Source organism: Ornithorhynchus anatinus, chromosome 14 (assembly GCF_004115215.2).
Source record: "Ornithorhynchus anatinus isolate Pmale09 chromosome 14, mOrnAna1.pri.v4, whole genome shotgun sequence".
Taxonomy (NCBI): Eukaryota; Metazoa; Chordata; class Mammalia; order Monotremata; family Ornithorhynchidae; genus Ornithorhynchus; species Ornithorhynchus anatinus.
In genome coordinates this window covers 618,427-636,784 of record NC_041741.1, presented here as the reverse complement: position 1 = coordinate 636,784, position 18,358 = coordinate 618,427, and the positions used below count along the sequence as shown (strand labels likewise).

Here is an 18,358-nt window from a genome sequence, read left to right as displayed (position 1 = left end):
GGCCTACCCGAGTTGGAATATACTTCGATGCCAAAATGCCCGGTCCACATCTGTTGCGCTCTTACACAGATGCTGAGGCCCTCCACGGGGAGACGCCGGCGCCGGGCCCTCAGCCCACTGCTGTTCCGACTGATCCGTGGCTCGGCGGCTCTGGACTCCGGGGCCCCAAGGGGCCAGAGCCACCCTACACCCAAGCCGGTGCCCCTCGCAACCCCGGGGAGAGTGGAGCGGGCCTGTGGGTCGAAACGCCCCCTCCGTCCCTCTTGCTCCTTAGTATCGAAACCAGGGGGTTTAGGAAAGAGAAGCAGCGTGGTTCAGTGGCCGGGCTTGGGAGTCGGAGGTCATGGGTTCGAATCCCGGCTCCGCTACCTGTCAGCCGTGTGACTGCGGGCGAGTCACTTCACTTCTCTGGGCCTCAGTTCCCTCATCTGTGAAACGGGGATCGAGACCGTGAGCCCCTCGTGGGACGACCTGATTACCCCGTATCTACCCCAGCGCTCTGCACCTAGTAAGCGCTTAACGAATACCAACATTATTATTATTATTATTATTATTATTATTATTGAAGACTTCGGATGGCTTCCAAACCGCCACCGCGACCGGCTCTTGCCGAGAGGAGACACTGGCCCGGAGTACCCGACTCCGGGAGGGGGGAAGCCTTCTGGTAGCCGGCCGAGCAGCCCCGTGGGAGCCAGAAGTCCACTTTTGAGTTGGGGACAACTGTGTCTGGGCGACCGGCCCATCAGATAATGGCCCCCCCCAAACCGGCCCAGTCTGGCTGGGGGTGCGGATTTTTGCCACGCGGGGAAACGAGCTCCCCGGCCCCGGCGCTCCGTTTAATAACGTTGGTATTTGTTAAGCGCTTACTAGGTGCCGAGCACTGTTCTAAGCGCTGGGGTAGACATAGGGGAATCAGGTTGTCCCACGTGGGGCTCACAGTCTTCATCTCCATTCTACAGAGGAGGGAACTGAGGCACAGAGAAGGGAAGTGACTTGCCCACAGTCACACAGCTGACAAGTGGCTCCAGCGAAGCTTGTGGAGGGAAAACTGAGTCAGGGAGCCGCAGAAGTGGGAGAGACCAGGGCCGTCGGCACCCGGGCGTCCCTCTCCGCCGGGCCCCGCTCCGCCCCCGCGGCCTCAGTTTCCCCTCCGGTGGCTCCGGAGAGGCTGAGGGGCGTCAGCGGCGCCTAGCAACTCGCCTAGCAACGGGGCAACAGCCGCCTCCCGCCGACCAATCCGGGCGGCTCGGCGCGGGCGCCGCCTCCCGCCGGGGCCGGCGGGACCGGAGCGGGAGCAGCGCGTCCGGGGAGCGCGGGGGACCGGACCCGACCGGACCGGCCGAGCCCGAGCCTCCCCGCCCGTCCCGTCGCCGGACCCGCAGCCCAGCCCGACCGGACCGGACCCGAGCCCGGCCCAGCCCGCCAGGTGAGTGCGCCCCGGGCACCGGGAAGGAGGCCGCCCCCAACTCACGGCCCCCCTCCCCTCCCCCCTCGCCGCCTGCAACCTCGGGCGCCGAGCACCACGTCCGAGGCAGGGCCGGGCCCCCGTCCTCACCCGGCTCCGGGGGGCGAGGGGGCTCCCGGCTACGGCCGGGAAGGGGCTCGACCGTCCCGGCTGTCGACACGGGGGCGGGGGAGACGGAGCCCCCCCCAGTCGGGACAGTGATCGCGCCTTTCGCCTCCTGTTGCTGCCGCGGAGGCGGGAGACCGGCCTCCGGGCCGTCGGGCGAAGCGCGCCTCGCTGCTCACCCCCCTCCGGGCGACCGGAGGGGCTCCGGGACTGCGGCGGCCCCGGGACCCCCGGGTTCCCCTCCGGGCGCCGTCCGAGGGGTCGAGGCTGCGCTTCAGAGCCTCCCCCCTGCCCCGCTGCCCGCGCCGCCCCGTCCTGCGGGTCCCCACCCCGGCCGGGGCCGGGGGAGCCAAAATGCTTTGGGCACGAGTCCTCTGCGGCCCGTTGCGGTTGGGACGAGCAAACCGACAGTCGGTCGCTGTCCTGGGGGCCCCCCGCCAATTTTTTCCTTACAAAAACGGCCGGTGGGGTGAGCGGGGCCTTGGGCCCACCGGGGCCTTGGGCCCACCGGGGCCTTGGGCCCACCGGGGCGGGACCTGTCTCTGCCCGCACGGGGCCTTTGATATTTAGGAGTCGGGCAGGCCGGGGCGGGAGCCCGGGGCGGGGAGAGAGGGTCGAGCCCGGCCGAGTCTCGAGTGGGCCGGGCCCGCTGCGGGCTCCCCACGCAGGGCGCTTTGAGGCTCCGGTCCTGGGCCCCAGATGCCCCCTGGGCGCCGTTTGGGGGCTCAGCCCTTCTGGCTTGGACGTCTCCCCATTTAACGGGAGCGGAACCCGATCACCGAGTCGGGGGGACTTGGATTCTGGGTGTGATTTCGACCGAGACCCGTTTTCTGCTTCCCGGTCCGGAGTGGGAGGGAGCCGTCGGTGAGACGAGGCCCGGCCCCAGCCCGCGTCCGTTCCCCGATGGGTTTCACGGGTCGGATAATAATAAAAACGGATGGGATTTGTTAAGCGCTCAGCTAGGTGCCAGGCACCGTACTGAGCGCCGGGCTGGACACGGTCCCTGCCCCACGTGGGGCTCACGGTCTCAATCCCCATTTTACCGATGAGGTAACCGAGGCCCGGAGAAGTTAAGTGACCGGCCCAAAGTCACACGGCTGACAGGTGGCAGAGCCGGCATTATTCATTCGACAGTATTTACTGAGCGCTTACTGCGTGCGGAGCACTGGACTGGGCGCTTGGAATGGACAGTTCGGCAACAGATGGAGACCATCCCTGCCCAGGGACGGGCTCACAGTCTAATCCGGGGAGACACAGCAGAGCAAAAACGAGACAACCTTATCAAGATCGATAGAATCAAGGGGATGTACACCTCGTTAACAAAATAAATAGGGTAATAAGTAATATAGACAAATGAGCACAGTGCTGAGGGGGGGAAACGGGGGGGGGGGAGCAGAGGGAAAAGGGGGTGGCTCAGTCTGGGAAGGCCTCTTGGAGGAGGACCTCTGACTCCCAAGCCCGGGCCCTTTCCACTGAGCCACACTGCTTCTCTGCTTCCTTAGTACACTGATTCCGGCCGGGGGCGGCTCGTGGACGGTCCCAACCCCCCGGGGGGGACGGGGGTCGGGCCGTCGGGAGGTCCCTGGGTGCTGGGGATCCCCGGACGACCCCCCCACCCCCACCCCGAGGACAGAGGACGAGGTGACTGAACCCCGGTCGAATGTGGGTTTCTCTCTCCCCCCCAGAGGTGGGCAAATGGGTTGGAAAATGACCATCGGCCGAAGTTGGATTAGGTCCCGGCCGGGGGGCCCGGGGCAGCCGTGTCCACTCCTCCACGGGACGCCCAGCGGGGATCAGCTGGGGACCCGGACCCGCCCGTGCAGTGGTCGGCCTGCCAGCGAACCGACGTGGCTTAGTGGAAAGAGCCCGGGCTTCGGAGTCAGAGGTCATGGGTTCGACTCCCGGCTCTGCCATTTGTCAGCTGTGTGACTGTGGGCAAGTCACTTCACCTCTCTGAGCCTCAGTTCCCTCATCTGGAAAATGGGGATTAACTGTGAGCCTCACGTGGGACCACCTGATGCCCCTGTATCTCCCCCAGCGCTTGGAACGGTGCTGGGCACGTAGTAAGCGCTTAACAAATACCAACATCATTATTATCACTATTTCGACTGTGAGCTTTTAAACGATTTAGACTGTGAGCCCGTCATTGGGCAGGGATGGTCTCTAGCTGTGGCCGAATTGTCCATTCCAAGCGCTCAATAAATACGATTGAATGAATGAAGGAATGAATTTAGAGCATAAATGGGAGTTAGGTGAGAGCGCCGGGGGCCGTAGCGCCACCCAGAGGCCACACGGGGAATGCGCTGGAATGAGATGGGGGGCGGGAGGGGGGCCAGGCCCGGACCCCCTTCCCTCCCGGCACATGGGCAACCACGATGTCGAGGGGATGAGGAGGTGGGGAAGAGGCTCCCTTCGTCCCTGCCCGAAAAAAAGAAGACCCCCCCCCCTTCCGCTCCCCCTGACTCGCCGAGGGTCGGGGGTCCAACGGGTGTGTCCCCTGTCGGCCTGGGGGCCAGTTAATAATGTTGGTATTTGTTAAGCGCTTACTATGTGCAGAGCACTGTTGCAGTTGTCCCCTTTGGGGTCCCGGTCCGGTGACTCTGAGTTTCGGCTCGCTCCTTTCCGCAGCCTGACCGGGGGGCGCTTTAACCAAGCCAACGACGTCGAAGGTAGCCTACTTTAAGAGAAAATATGCAGAAGAAGATTTGCACCAAGATTACCACAGGTGTTTTCCAAAAGTAAGTGACAAAAGCTACCCCTCCGGCTCTTCCGACTTCCCCTGCCCTCCCTCCGGCCCCCAGCCTGTCCCTCCCGCCCGCCCCCCCCCCCGGACGCCACCTCACCACGACCGTCCTCGCTCCGCAGCACCTGATGTTGCCGGAGGACCGGACCTGTATTCTCCGACTGTCCCTGGAGAAGCTGCGGTTCCTGGAGGACCCGGAAGGCTACCTATGCCGGTCGGTGCTGATCAATAACCTCCTGCGGAGGATCCATCGGGAAAGCGAGGAAGAGAGCTATGAGAGCTGCCAAGACTCCTGCTGCGCCTACTGCAGGACCGCCTACGCCGACGCGAGAAAACGGCTGAAGTTGATGGTCCAGGACAGCTGCACCCAACCGCTCTGCTTCGGAGAGCTGCGCCCGTGCCATGTCGTGCCTTGCTCCTCGGAGAGTGCCACGTGCGGGCTGGGTCTCGCCCGTGGGCCCCTGGGGCACGGTTCCCAGCTGCTGCTTTACAAAATGAACTGAAGCGCCCGTGAGGTCGTGGAGCCATGGCGGGCCCGAGCTGTCTGTAAAGGACATGGCCGCGGGAGGTGCCGTCGGCCAGCGCCCCCGGGATCGAAGATGGGGCCTGCAGGACTAGCTGGGGGCGCCTCGATCCACCTCGAGCAGCCGCTGTTGCCGTCCGCCCGGATTCACCGTGAGGCCCCTCTGTATAAAGCCGGCGGGTAGACGGAATGCTCCGGGAGGCAGAGAACGGGTCGGAAGTGGGCTCGGGCTGTGGGTTATCTGGTCGATCACCTCAGTAGCAAGCTTCTCTCAGTAGGTGGGATACAAAACCTGAGTAGGCCCGGAGACACCCCACCCAACCCTCCGGGTGCCGCGGGCCTCGTGTGATCGTGGCCTCGAGCGCCCGGGGTCCGGCTCTAAACGGGCACCGCCCTGGGGACGGTCGGGCGGGGGGGGGGGGGCGGCTGGGGCTAGCGGGTGACCCCCGTCTCTTTTTGTGGAAACCTCCCTCTGGCTGCAGGTGGTCACTGTTTCTGTTCTTGTTGCAGGACTCGTGGTCCCGTGACCCTCTGGGATCCGTGCAAGAGATGGGAGTATTGGTGTAAAGGAGAGGCGGGTCAGGTGTTTATTTTCCCGCATGCACAACGAGCTTGCGTCGAGGTGGTTCTAAGTCATTCGTATTGGTGTCGCCGTGGTGAACCGTATCCTCAGTAATCTGTCACAAACCGGGGCCGCTAGGACAAAGCGCGATGTCACGGTCGTGAACCGCATCCTCACTCTTCTGCCGCAAAGAGGGTCGTCGCTCCTCTGGAAACGCACGGATGTCGAGCCGCCGGCGCTCTGCTCCGGCCGTGAGGGAACTCACGTCGGCAGAGAGGCGGAGACGGGATTTTTCGTATTCTATGCTACCTGGGCCAGAGGGGTTTTAGTAGACTGTTTTATAAGATGAGAGGGAGAAAAAGGTTCATGTATTTTAAACATTTCGACATTGGTTCAATAAAACTTTATTTCTGGTGACATACAAACCCCTTTATTCGACTCCAAAGAGTCTGACGCAAAGGATGCAGGGTCACGGAGTCTTTAAACTCCCGTTGGATGTGCACTTTGTATGCCCTGAGAAGGAAATGGATGAGTGGAAGGTAGGTCACAGGTCGCTCGGGGGTAGGTCTCGCGTAGGTGAAATACTGGCGGAGCCTGCCCGCCCCTCCTGGGCCAGGAGAGTCACCAAGGGGGTGGGCAAGGCGGAGGAGGAATTATTCTCCATCAACTCCCACAACACTAGAGCGTCATCAGAGCTCCTCGTCGTGGGTTCAGGACCACATGCGGTGGGGGTGTGTGTGTGTGTGTGTGTGTGTGTGTGTGTGTGCAATGCAGGGGCAGGTGAGGAAGTGCTTTGTTGAGTGCTGAGGCAGCAGCACTCGATGGCTAGAGAAGCAGCGTGGCTCAGTGGAAAGAGCACGGGCTTGGGAGTCAACAGGTCATGGGTTCGAATCCCGGCTCCGCCACTTGTCAGCCGTGTGACTGTGGGCGAGTCACTTCACTTCTCTGTACCTCAGTTACCTCATCTGTAAAATGGGCATTAAGACTGCGAGCCCCATGTGGGACAACCAGATTACCCTGTATCTACCCGAGTGCTTAGAACAGTGCTCTGCACAGAGTTTAAGTGCTGAACAAATACCAACATTACTATTACATGGCTACGGGAAGTTGTGTGGGTAAAAAGAATCTTCAGGGCCCAGAAGGATTTAGACAAACTCATGACATTATTAGAGGGAAAAGTTAGACTGTAAACCCGTCAATGGCAGGGATTGTCTCTATCAGTTGCCGAATTGTATATTCCAAGCGCTCAGTATAGTGCTGTGCGGCGTGGCTCAGTGGAAAGAGCCTGGGCTTGGGAGTCTGAGATCATGGGTTCGAATCCCGACTCTGCCACTTGGCAGCTATGTGACTGTGGGCAAGTCACTTCACTTCTCTGTGCCTCAGTTCCCTCATCTGTAAAATGGGGATTAACCGTGAGCCTCACGAGGGACAACCTGATGACCCTGTCTCTCCCCCAGCGCTTAGAACAGAGCTCGGCACTTAGTAAGCGCTTAACAAATACCAACATTATTATTATTATTATTATTCTCTGGGCCTCATTTACCGAGAAGCAGCGTGGCTCAGTGGAAAGAGCATGGGCTTTGGAGTCAGAGGTCATGAGTTCGAATCCCAGCTCTGCCACTTGTCAGCTGTGTGACTGTGGGCAAGTCACTTCACTTCTCTGTGCCTGAGTTACCTCATCTGTAAAATGGGGATTAAGACTGTGAGCCCCATGTGGGACATCCTGATTCCCCTGTGCCTACCCCAGCGCTTAGAACAGTGCTCTGCACCTACTAAGCGCTTAACAAATACCAGCATTATTATAATTATAGTAAGCTCAATAAATACTACTGAATGAATGAATGAAGCCGGGGGGGGGGGGGAGGCCCAGCAGGCCGGCCCCGCCCCCTGGCAGTGCGCAGGCGCGGCGGCCATTTCAAATGTGCCCGCGCCGCCGGGGGGGGCGGGGCCGCCGGCGGCGCTACTGCGGCTGCGCCGTTGGGGCTCGGCGCATGCGCGGCGGCGCCTGAGGCGAGGAGCGTGGCGCTCGACGCTGAGGGAAGGTTAAGGGGACAGCGGACAAGGTGCGCGTTGCGGGGCTGCGGGGCTGCGGGGATGGGGGTCCCCCTGCCTCCCACGCACCGGGTCGGGGGTCGGGCCCCCCTCCCTCCCACGCACACTCCGGTTGAACGGGGAGCGCTCGCGCGCATGCGCTCTCTTGCGGGGGGGGGGGCGCGCCTCACGGCCCCGCCCCCCGCTTGACTCTCGCTCCCCCCCTAGTGGCCGCGTTCGACTGCGCATTACTACTACTAATAAAAAATAATGTTGGTTTAAGCGCTTCCTATGTGCAGAGAAACGGGGGCATCAGGTTGTCCCGCGTGAGGCTCACCGTCTGCATTCATTCCATAGTGTTTGGATGGGATGCAGCGTGGCTCAGTGGAAAGAGCCTGGGCTTCGGAGTCAGAGGTCATGGGTTCGAATCCCAGCTCTGCCACTTGTCAGCTGGGTGACTGTGGGCAAGTCACGTCACATCTCTGTGCCGCAGTTATCTCACAGGATTAACTGTGAGCCTCACGTGGGACATCCTGATGACCCTGTATCTCCCCCGGCGCTTAGAGCAGTGCTCTGCACATAGTCAGCGCTTAACAGATCCCAACATTATTATTATTAGTGTTTATTGAGCGCTGACTACGTGCAGGGCACTGGACGTAGTGCTTGGGAGAGTACAATATAAAAGATTCGTTCCCTGCCCCCAAGGGGCTTACGTTCTAGAGGGGGAGATGGACGTTAATATAAATAAATAAATTACCGATGTGGACATAAGTGCTGTGGAGCCAGGGGGGCGATGAATAAAGGAGCAAATCAGGGTGATGCAGAAGGGATTAGAAGGGAGATGAGGAGAGGAGGGCTTGGTCAGGAAAGGCCTCTTGGAGGAGAGGTTCATTCATTCATTCAATAGTATTTATTGAGCGCTTACTATGTGCAGAGCACTGTACTAAGCGCTTGGGATGAACAAGTCGGCAACAGATAGAGACAGTCCTTGCCGTTTGACGGGCTTACGGTCTAATCGAGGGAGACGGACAGACGAGAACGATGGCACTAAACAGCGTCAAGGGGAAGAACATCTCGTAAAAACCGATGGCGACTAAATAGAATCGAGGCGATGTACAATTCATTAACAAAATAAATAGGGTAACGAAAATATATACAGTCGAGCGGACGAGTACGGTGCCGTGGGGATGGGAAGGGAGAGGTGGAGGAGCAGAGGGAAAAGGGGAAAATGAGGCTTTAGCTGCGGAGAGGTAAAGGGGGGACGGCAGAGGGAGTAGAGGGGGAAGAGGAGCTCGGTCTGGGAACGCCTCTCGGAGGAGGTGATTTTTAAGTAAGGTTTTGAAGAGGGAAAGAGAATCAGTTTGGCGGAGGTGAGGAGGGAGGGCGTTCCGGGACCGCGGGAGGACGCGACCCGGGGGTCGACGGCGGGACGGGCGAGACCGGGGGACGGCGAGGAGGCGGGCGGCGGAGGAGCGGAGCGTGCGGGGTGGGCGGTAGAAAGAGAGAAGGGAGGAGAGGTAGGAAGGGGCGAGGTGACGGAGAGCCTCGAAGCCTAGAGTGAGGAGTTTTTGTTTGGAGCGGAGGTCGATAGGCGACCACTGGTGTTGTTTAAGAAGGGGAGTGACACGCCCAGATCGTTTCTGCGGGAAGATGAGCCGGGCAGCGGAGTGAAGAATAGACCAGAGCGGGGCGAGAGAGGAGGAAGGGAGGTCAGAGAGAAGGCTGACACAGTAGTCTAGAGCCCGTAATAGTAAGGTAGCCGTTTGGGTGGAGAGGAAAGGGCGGATCTTGGCGATATCGTAGAGGTGAAACCGGCAGGTCTTGGTAACGGATAGGATGTGTGGGGTGAACGAGAGGGACGAGTCAAGGATGACACCGAGATCGCGGGCCTGCGGGACGGGAAGGACGGTCGTGCCATCCACGGTGATGGAGAAGTCTGGGAGCGGACCGGGCTTGGGAGGGAAGATGAGGAGCTCAGTCTTGCTCATGTTGAGTTTTAGGTGGCGGGCCGACATCCAGGTGGAGACGTCCCGGAGGCAGGAGGAGATGCAAGCCTGAAGGGAGGGAGGTGCCTTCAGTAAGGCTTTGAAGCGGAGGAGAGTCATTGACAGGAAGAGGGAGGGCGTTCCAGGCCAGAGGCAGGATGTTGGCGAAGCGTTGGCGGGGAGATAGAGGAGATCGAGGTACAGGGAGGAGGTTGGCATTAGAGGAGCAAAGTGTGCGGGCTGGGTTGTAGTAGGAAAGTAGCAAGGTGTGAAGTAGGAGGGAGCAAGGTGATCGAGTACTTCAAAGCCGATGGTGAGGAGTTTCTGTATGATGTAGAGGTGATTAATGCTGCCATGCTCACCCTAAGAACTGACCCACGGAACAAGGGCAGGGCATGAGTAGCACGTGGGTCAAACAGAGGGCAACCCCATTTCGGTGTATTTGTTTCCTGGTTTGTTTCCGCATCAGCCTCAGGACCACCCAGCCGAACCCAGAGGCAGTGGCCTAGTGGATAGAGCACCACCCTGGGAGTCGGAGGACTTGGGTTCTAATCCTAGTGCTGTCACTTGTCTGCTCTGGGACCTTGGCCGAGTCACCTTTCATTCATTCAATGGTATTTATTGAGCGCTTCCTATGTGCAGAGCACTGTACTAAGCGCTTGGAATGAACAGGTCGGCAACAGAGAGAGACGGACCCTGCCGTTTGACGGGCTTACGGTCTCATCGGGGGAGACGGACGAGAACAATGGCAATAAATAGAGTCAGGGGGAAGAACATCTCGTAAAAACCGATGGTAACTAAATAGAATCAAGGGAACTAAATAGAAGTCACCTACCTTCTCTGTGCCCGTTACCTCACCGAAACGGGGATTAAGACCATGAAACCCCCATGGGACCCGGATTGTGTCCAACCTGATTAGTTTGTATTTAACCCAATACTTAGGGCGGTGCCTGACGCGTAGTAGGTGCTTAACAAATACCGTATTTAAAAAAAACCGTGGTAATCCACTTCGGTCTTGAAATCCCTGCCACGTTCAGGGGGAGACTTGGCGGGAGAGGGCCAGGGGCCATCGGCGTGGGGCGTGCGGGGCTGTGTGTAAGGCCCAGTCCTGCCTCAAAAGACCACAGGCCTGGGAGTCATTCAACAGTATTCATTGAGCGCTTACTATGTGCAGAGCACTGTACTAAGCACTTGGAATGTACAGATTGGTAACAGAGACAATCCCTGCTCGCTGACGGGCTTACAGTCAGAAGGTCTTGGCTTCTAATCCGGGTTCCGCCACCTGTCTGTTGAGTGACCTTAGGCAAGTCATTTCATTGCTCTGTTCCGTCATCCGGAAAATGGGGATTAAACCTGAGAGCCTCATGTCGGACAGGGGACTGTGTCCAACCGGTTTAGCTTCTCTCTACCCCGGTGCTTGGTACCGTGCTGGGCGCACAGGAAGTCCTTAATAAATACCTTAAAAAAAAAAAACCCCAATCGGCCTCCGCCTCCTCGACCCTCGTGTCCGCCCGGCCCCTTCTTCCCCCGCAGCGTTTCGCTCGAGGTCTGTTGGAGTGGGGTGGGCAGGTGCCCGCTGCCGCACTCCTGGCCACCACATGATGGCATCCTTCCCCCAAAGGAATTCCTGCCAGGGGCAGGAGGCAGGTTTATTAATAATAATAATAATAATAATAATAATAAAATAATAACTATGGTATTTAAGTGCTTACTATGTGCCAAGCACCATTCTAAGCACTAGGGTAGATACAAGCGAATCAGGTTGCCCCACATGGGGCTCACAGTCTTAATCCCCGTTTTGCAGACGAGGTGACCGAGGCACAGAGAAGTGAAGCGGCTTGCCCTAGGTCACACCGCAGACAAGTGGCGGAGCCGGGATTAGAACTCACGTCCTCTGACTCCCAAGCCCGGGCTCCTTCCACTAAAGCCACCCTGGGGCCGCCTTTCAGAGAGCCTGCTAGGACCCTCCGCCTCTGCTCGAGATTGCAGCAGAGAGGGTCAGGGTCAGACGGATTATATACCTGCAGTTTATTTATCTATTTATAATCAGTGTGTGTCTCCCCCTCTAGACTCTGAGCTCGTTGTGGGCAGGAATGTGTCTGTTATATTGTGCTCTCCCAAGTGCTTAGTACGGTGCAAGCTTTCAATAAATACAGTAGAATGAGTGAATGAAAGGATTGCCAGGGTGCAGGGAAGGGGGGAGAGAGGTTTGGGGAAGGTCGCTTTAGGTGATAGAGGTTGGACTTGGAAAGGAGTTTCTGAGCCAGCTCAAGGAAGGGCAGCGTGGGTGTTTGTGGGTGTGTGTGCGTGCACATTTGCCCATGTGTTTCTAGCGCAGAGCTCTCTGTGTGTTTGTGAGTGTGCATGTGTGCATACCTGGTTCGGGGCAGCATCTGTAGCAAACGGGAAGTGGTTCACGCCTCCTCCAGCCCTCCGATGCCTGTAGGTTTTGGCCCGCTGCTGGCGGATGGAGGGCTTGAGGTTTGGCTCCCTGTGGCTTTCTGCCCCAGAGCCAACCCCACCAACTCCACGGGCAACAGGAGGAGGAGAAAGGGTCCCCTGAGGGTGGTGGAGGTCCAGACTTTTGCTAATTCTAATTCGGTAGGATGAATCCACAAAAGTTTCCTGAATTTCCCCAGGTCACCCGTGTCGGCAGGGGTTTGTTTTTTCTACTCATCAGCGAAAGTAGGGACAGCATTTGATTTTTTTCCCCCCACCCCTCCATCTTCCCCAGGAGGCAGGGGGCTTTTAGAAGACGTAGAAAAATCTGTTTGGTGTTTAGTTTTGGGTTTCAAATTTCATAACAAACGAGAAAAGCTGAAAGCAGTTGGGAATATTTGGCCGGGAGAAGAGAAGGCAGGTGGCTGACTTGATAATTATTCATTCAATTATTTCCCTTATTAAGGAGCTGAAATCCCCCTGCCGATGGGAAGGGCGGGGATCCGGATGCCGGGGTCCTGGAGCCACAACCCCGCCAGCTACTTCCGTGAGGGGTGGGGGCCGCGTGAATTCGATAACAAATTCAGATTCCAACTCAGCAGCGTGGATCGGGACGGTCAGTATGAGGACATACGAGTGTGTCTTTGCCGACTTCCCGGCCTCCTGTCTCTTCCCTACTCCGGTCCATGCTTCACTCTGCTGCCTGGATCATTTTTTTTACAGAAACATTCGGGTCCGTGTTTCCTCTCTCCTCAAGAGCTTCCAGGGGTTGCCCATCCACCTCCATGTCAAACAGAAACTCATTGGTTTTAAAGCAGACAATCGCCTTGTCCCTCCTACCTCCCCTCGCTACCCTCAGCCCAACCCGCACACTTCGCTCCTCTAATGCCGGCCTACTCACTGCCTCGATATCGTCCATCTCGCCACTGACAGCTCACCCACGTCTTGCCTCTGGACCTGGGAAGCCAGACAATCACCCTCCGCACTTTCAAAACCTTGTGGCCTGACTAAGCCCTCACTTGCTCTTGTCCCTCTCCCTTCTGTGCCCCCCGATTTTCTCCCTTTAGTTACCCCTCCCTCAGCCCCACAGCGCTTGTGTACGTATCCGTAATTTATTAATTGTAACGTCTGCCCCCCCCCTAGACTATAAGGTCGTCATGGACAGAGAATGTGTTTACCAACCCTGTTCTGTTGTACTCTCCCAAGTGCTTAGCCCAGTGCTCCGCACTCAGTAAGTGCTCAGTAAATACAGTTGATTGATGAATCAACATGGCTGTTTGGATTCAGCTATTTATGATTTGTTTAGGCGCTGTACCGTGATGTTTCTGAAAGAGGTGCAAGAATTTCTCGGAGGCTCAGGAAAACTCGAATGATTGGCATAGGTTCAACTGGCTGCTTTTGCATCACTGCCGCTCCGCCGTGTCTCGGCCGGCTTGTTTGTCGGACCATCGGCCGCAGCTGTTCGATGGTTCTCTCCCCCGCTCGCCACAGTCCACGTGCGTCTCCTTCCCTCCCTCCTTCATGCCTTCCATCACCAGGATCGCAGGTCCCGTGCCCTCCCGCCTTCCTGGGTCTTGGCTTTTCCACCCCAGATCCCAGAGCCTATCCAAGGTCCCAGAGGCTGAGAGGAATAATAATAATAGTGATAATTCTGGTATTTGTTTGGCGCTTACGATGTGCCAGGCATTATTCCAAGTGCTGGGGTAGATAGAAGATAACTGGCTTGGGCAAAATCCCTGTCCCACACAGTGCTCACAGTCTTAATCCTCATTTTATAGATGAGGGACCCGAGGCACAGAGAAGTGAAGTGACTTACCCAAGCTCACACAGCAGACAGGTGGCGGAGTCGAACCGTGATAAGTGCTCCGAAAAGGAGGTTGGCATTTCTCCTGGGGCCCACTAGACAGCCTGGTTGTTTCGGGTATTTGCCCAGGGCTGCACCTAGGTTGCATCTGTCCTGAGTGTGGAAGAAATCCTTCTTCTGGGGATATTCCTCCCTGCCCCGAGAGAGCTGGTCAACTTCAAGGAGCAGCAGTGAGGGGGGCGTTTTCCTTGGGGCTGTTGGTCTGCTCACCCACCCGTCAATCAGTCGGCGGGGTCAGTGGGCCTTGTGCAGAGCCCGGCCCGTGCTCGGGTCAGTACGAGAGACTGTCCCCGCCTTCTGGGAGCCGCGGGCCCAGCGGGGAGACTGATGGGGGCTTAGTGCAGTGCTCTGCACAAAGTAAGTACTCGAGAAATACCACTGACTGCACAAGCCGCTCACAGGTGGAGGAGGTGGAGAAGGAAGTGCTAAGGTGACTGATAGCGGCAGAGGGGGAGGTCATCGGGGAAGCCTTCCTGGAGAAGGAGGGACTTGGGGAAGCTTTGAAAACAGGGAGAGCTGGAGTTTGGCTGATGTGAAGGGGGAAGATAAAGGGTAATCTAAATTCAGGATGATGGAGGGAGAGGGTATGCGCATGTGTGAGTGTGTGTGTGCTCCCGTGCGTTCACGTGCAGCTCATGGGTGCTGGGGACCTCAGGGAACCGTGGACTATTTTGAGGAAGATTCCGTTTTTGAGACTGACTCTGAGGCAGCTGGAAAATGGGACCTGGAGCTGGGGAGGCCCAGTCGCCCCCACTCCACTCCAAGTTAAGCTCGCATCAGATTTGGCAATCCCACTGCGCTTTCTTTATCTGGCTGGCAGCGGAGGACGGTGCCCGCTCAGAGAAAACCCAAGCTGGTGTGTGGGGTTAGCTCCGTCCCCCTTCCCCGTCAGTTTCTCTGAAGGAAAAAGAGGTGGGAAGGGAGAGGGTCCTTTCTCGCTGAAGGTGGGCTGCCGGCCGGCTCCCCTTAGCCTCCCCCTCCCAGCAGGCTCCCTTTAGCCTCCCCCTCCAAATGGCCCAGCTGGATCTGGCAGGTTTTACCAAGCGGTCACCACAGCGGGAGAGCGGAGGCCCCTAGCCGACAGGGCCGTGGCCTCCGGCGAGACCTCAGTGCCCGGAGGGGGGCCCTAAGCTCTCTTCCACACCGGGAGTGCAGAAGGGCTATCCTCCGTTGCCCTACGCGCTTCTCCGCTTTGGCTCTTCTCCATCTATCCCCCAGCGGGACCCCGGTGCCCCATCCTTGGCCACTGCATGCCGGGCCTGTCCGCCTGTCCGCTTGCCTGCCCGTCTGTAGGGCTTGTTCAGTTGCCTTTCTTAAGGGCCGGGAGCCACCTGAGCCGTGGTCTGGATCTGCCGCTGCCCCCCCCCCCCCAGCAGAGCTCCTCGTCAGTCTTCACCGTCTGTCGGGTTACCCGACCGGCCCCATCAGGCCCAACCGGCTGTCCCTTGCCCCCGCTTCTGTCTGGAGGCCCAACCCACCGTGGGCCGGGCGCTGCCGTACCGGGACCGTGGCCGCCGCCTGGGGCTCGGGGACTGGGATTCTTGGCGCCTCGCGGGGCACGGACGAGGCAGAGCTCACCCCAGCCAGGGTTGTTAGGCCCCAGCGGTGGTCCTCGCTCTGGCCTCCGGCTCCAGTGCGGTGGTCACCCTTTGCAACCCCTGCCTTTTCCCCAGACTTCCTCTGTCGATCAGTCAGTCAGGATCAGTCATACTTATTGAGCACCTTGTGCAAAGCACTGTACTGAGCTCTGGGTAGAGTTCAGTAGAGTTGGTAGACATGATTCCCGTCCCTCGGCCGGGTGACGTCTCCCTGGCGCTTGTCTGATGGTAAGATCGAAGAAAACCACTGGGGAAAACTTCACTGTGGCCCCAAGGGGCCAGTAACTTGCCGTGGTTGGGTCGCCGTTGATCACGAGTGCTTCGGTCCGCTTGAACGGTCCAAGAGGCCAAATGGGAAGAGAAGGTTATTTCCCCTGGGTAAATTGGTCCCGTTTCTCTCCGGCGGAGGTTCTGGAAATGAACTCCAGCGCCCAGTGGCTCTCTGGATGGGTACTAGCGAGCCTTCCCGCCACCTTGTTTCAGGTTTCTTAAACAGAAGGTTGTTTTGTAATACTTGTAGTTTTTAAGTCTGCAGTTCTAAAGTTAATCTTAAACCTTGATTAAATAATGGGACATTTAATAACTTTAAAAAAAGAAAAGCTGCCCTTGATTATTTTTAGAGTCAATACAGGGAAAAAAAACTCCGATATCTGCGTTTTAATGACCGGTTCTGAGTTTATATGTGGTCCACGTTGTCTCTTTCAGGTTTTCACCACTGCCAGCGTAAGGCCCCTTATGTCACGGTGCCAGCCCCACCGGGCAGTACCCGTCCTCCGTCGAAAACTGCAGGCTTAAAGATTTCCTCAAAGCGAGGTTGCCCTGTTTTATGTCTCGCGAGAGAATCGAGTTCCCTTTGATAAGGCTCGTGCTAGGAAGCTAATGGTCTTCTGCGCCCAACGGGCAAGGCTGGCCAGTGGAGAGGATGCGGGGGGTGGCATGAAGACATGGGAACTGACTTGCCCTCCTGAGAGCTTGGAGAAGTCAGCCAACTGTATTTACTGAGTACTACCTGTGTGCTAAGCACTGTACTAAGCGCTGCTTGGGAGAGTACAATATAGCAATGTAACAACTGTTTTTATTTGACCGCCAATATCGTTCTCGTTCACACAGTGTGCTTCTGAGATTGGCTGACTCAAGGTGGGAAGAAACAACCTGCAAACCTGTTTGCCTCTGGCAACTTAAAGTACCCGTGCAGCCCCTTCAACTGTTTTTCCTCCAAGAAATGGCCAGTGGGGTTGCAGAAACCAGTTCTCCGCACAGCTGCTTTCTCCTTTTTTCTCGTTTGACAATCGACGGAATATTTGTTTCTTTCAGAGGATCTCGGAGCAGGAGCAGGTTGAGGGGCAAAACCTGGGACTCTGGAAGAGCATGAACTCCAGGAATTGTTGGTCTCTGAACATGGAGTTGGCATTATTCGTTCTGAGTGCTCCCACGCTCTCAGGACAGTGCTCGGCCCCCATCGGGTGTTCAGAAATACCCCAAATAGATGGGCCAAGTCCAGTGCTCTCTATACACAGAAGGCACTTTTTAAATGCTTTTGTTCCAAGGGTTGATTAGCTTCCCCCAAACCCGTCTTGTCTGAGGAGAGACTGCAGAGGCAGCAAGGCCAGCGCACCTTTTATCGGAAGGAGCAGGTGGCAAAAAAATACCGGCGGGCTCGGGCCAAGAAGCGGACGATTTTTGCCTTCTGAACGGAGAGTCCGCATCTCCAAAATCGAGAGGTGAGGTTCACGGTTGGAACTCATCCCGGGCAATGGCGGTTCTGTGGGGTTACGGGGACGAAGAAATGTTTAGAGGCAGCAGAGCCACGGGGAGAGATGAAGTGAGGAAGAGGGCGTGTGAGGGTGGATGGGAAGAGAAGGCAGGAAAGAGGGAGGTTGGGGGGGGAGTATGCTGTTGGTTGATTTGCTTTGAATTGTCATTTTGTTTGCACGAACTGTTTTCAATGAAGAAAAACTTTCCTAGGGCATTAGCACGGCACTCTGGCACCAATCAGGTAAGAGGGTGCAGTCTTTTCAAATAAACCGTATTGACAGTGTTTCAGTCGGCTTCCTGCGCAGGGCTAACGAATGTACTAATGCCAGGGGAAAGAGTGGTTCTGATCCGGGCAGTGCCCCCGGCCAGTTGCGTGACCTCGGGCAAGTCACCTAACTTTTCGGTGCCTCAGTTTCCTCAGCTGTAAAAATGGGGATATCTGTTCTTCCTCCCTTTTAGGCGGCGCGCCCCAGGTGGGACAAGACCCGCGCCGGATCCGATGATCGCGTACGTAACCCAGCAGCCAAGTACAGAGGTTGGCCCCCGAGAAGCACCTGAAGAATTCCATTTTATTATTTATTGTTTGGGATGACGACCGAACCTCTGCTACCGCCGGTCGAATGCCCCTTAGGTCGTGCCAGAAACCGAGTTTTGAAACTTGGTTTTTCTGTGAGACCCCCCATCGTCACGGAACGAGACTGGCATCGTAGCGCGCCGTGTACCCTTGTACCCGTGTACCCACGGCATCCTGGCCTGTCGTGGCTCAGTGGAAAGAGCCAGGGCTTGGGAGTCAGAGGTCATGGGTTCAAATCCTGGCTCTGCCACTTGTCAGCTGACTGTGGGCAAGTCACTTAACTTCTCTGTGCCTCAGTTACCTCATCTGGAAAATGGGGATTAACTGTGAGCCTCACGTGGGACAGCCTGATGACCCTGTATCTATCCCAGCGCTTAGAACAGTGCTCTGCACATAGTAAGCGCTTAACAAATACCAACATTATTATCCCCCTCCACTTGGTCACGTTGGGGCAGGAGGGCCGCTCCCACCCACCTGGCTCATCCTAGAAGCTAGGGAGGAATTTGAAATGCGTTCTACTACACCACGCTGTGGGTTTAAAGTTATCTATCATTCACAGTAAATTACGTCAGAAGGGTGGCGTAGGGGATAGAGCACGGGCCTGGGAGTCAGAAAGTCGTGGGTTCTAATCCCAACTCTGCCGCTTGACTGCTGGGTCACCTTGGGCAAGTCACTCCACTTCCCTGGGCCTCAGTTCCCTCATCTGGAAAATGG

The 18,358-nt window shown here is 57.3% G+C and overlaps 2 long non-coding RNA genes across 4 annotated transcripts; both read left to right on the top strand.

Moving 5' to 3' along the window:
- Nucleotides 1-1,278: 1,278 nt before the first annotated feature.
- Nucleotides 1,279-5,815, top strand: LOC114816388. Of its 2 annotated transcripts, none has more exons than XR_003764155.2 (4): nt 1,279-1,426; nt 4,199-4,308; nt 4,436-4,988; nt 5,347-5,815. It is a non-coding gene; the product is annotated as an uncharacterized LOC114816388 (long non-coding RNA). The 2 variants fall into 2 exon arrangements; XR_003764156.2 differs by having other exon boundaries at nt 4,436-5,048.
- A 1,565-nt stretch (nt 5,816-7,380) lies between these two features.
- On the top strand, nt 7,381-17,899 carry LOC103167551. Of its 2 annotated transcripts, none has more exons than XR_003764157.1 (3): nt 7,381-7,461; nt 16,426-17,036; nt 17,530-17,899. It is a non-coding gene; the product is annotated as an uncharacterized LOC103167551 (long non-coding RNA). The 2 variants fall into 2 exon arrangements; XR_485183.4 differs by lacking the exon at nt 7,381-7,461 and adding an exon at nt 11,689-12,469.
- Nucleotides 17,900-18,358: the final 459 nt, after the last annotated feature.